This window comes from Aplysia californica, unplaced genomic scaffold (assembly GCF_000002075.1).
Source record: "Aplysia californica isolate F4 #8 unplaced genomic scaffold, AplCal3.0 scaffold00449, whole genome shotgun sequence".
NCBI lineage: Eukaryota > Metazoa > Mollusca > Gastropoda > Aplysiida > Aplysiidae > Aplysia > Aplysia californica.
This window is the reverse complement of record NW_004797719.1, coordinates 202,691-204,083: the sequence shown is the minus strand read 5'-3', so window position 1 is coordinate 204,083 and position 1,393 is coordinate 202,691.

Below are 1,393 nucleotides of genomic sequence, written 5' to 3'. Positions count from 1 at the left end.
GAGATAGGGAGGGAGAGAAAGAGAGAGGGATGGGGGGGAGGGGGGAGAAGAAAGAGAAAGAGGAAGGAGGTCGGAGATAGAGAGAGATGGAGAGACAGGGACAGACAGACAGACAGACAGACAGACAGACAGACAGACAGAGATAATGAAGAAGAAGAAGAAGTAGGTCGTTTACCGTTTACCTTGATGAAGGGTGGTCCCTGGTCACCTTCCATTCATCATCCTAGACCAGCCCACCTCGCCCAGTAGCTTGTAGCCTCTAAAACGACCTAACAATGCCGATAGGGGCGTTAAAGCCATACTCTTACTTTCCAGTAATAAATATTTGTCGGGTTATAAACCGTACAGTACAGGGATTCTATCTGGCATGCTCTATCCACAAAGACGTGCGAATAGCAGTGAGGTGGTGGTTGGCGGGTGTTCTGGTGTCGTTTGCCCCTTCTTTCCTACCAAATATCTACATGCATGTATCGTCCTGAATTCTCCTTTTTTCCCTTTTTTTATGTTTGTTTGTTTGTTATACTATTTGTAACGCTTCTTAATCTTCGGCACTTACATGATCTTATTGTGTTACAGGTGCCGAAAAACTCCAAAACACACACACGCACACACACACACACACACACACACACACAGAGAGAGAGAGAGAGAGAGAGAGAGAGAGAGAGAGAGAGAGAGAGAGAGAATAGCAGTGACGTAGAGTGACGTTTGAGTCATGCACGTCCGCAGTGAGAGAGCGACAGACATAACGGTGACGGTGACCGTCGTGAAACAGACATAACGGTGACGGTGACGGTCGTGGAACAGACATAACGGTGACGGTCGTGGAACAAACATAACGGTGACGGTCGTGGAACAGACATAACGGTGACGGTCGTAAAACAGACAGTGCAGGACAAAAAAGCCCGACTGGCATTACGTAGGCAGTTGTGTGAGTGAGCAGCAGCAGTAGGTAGAGACAGAATGATGATGGCTCCCAAAAGGTCAAAAGTCATGACACACACACGGACACACTACGTCACGCCACTGACTTGCCGGAAACGACACGCTTACTTTTACGCTCTTACATTTATGGTAAAGCACAGAATTTGTTATATATAATACAGAAAAGTGGGAAGACATGGAATAGCATGTACCCAAAAGGCTAGATCAGGATAGAGAAAGCTGGAAAGTGTTTGTCCGTGGCCTATACCCTGATGCAGGGTGAAAAAGTGTTTGTCCGTGGTCTATACCTTGGTGCAGGGTGAGAAAGTGTTTGTCCGTGGCCTATACCCTGGTGCAGGGTGAGAAAGTGTTTGTCCGTGGTCTATACCCTGGTGCAGGGTGAGAAAGTGTTTGTCCGTGGTCTATACCCTGGTGCAGGGTGAGAAAGTGTTTGTCCGTGGTCTATACC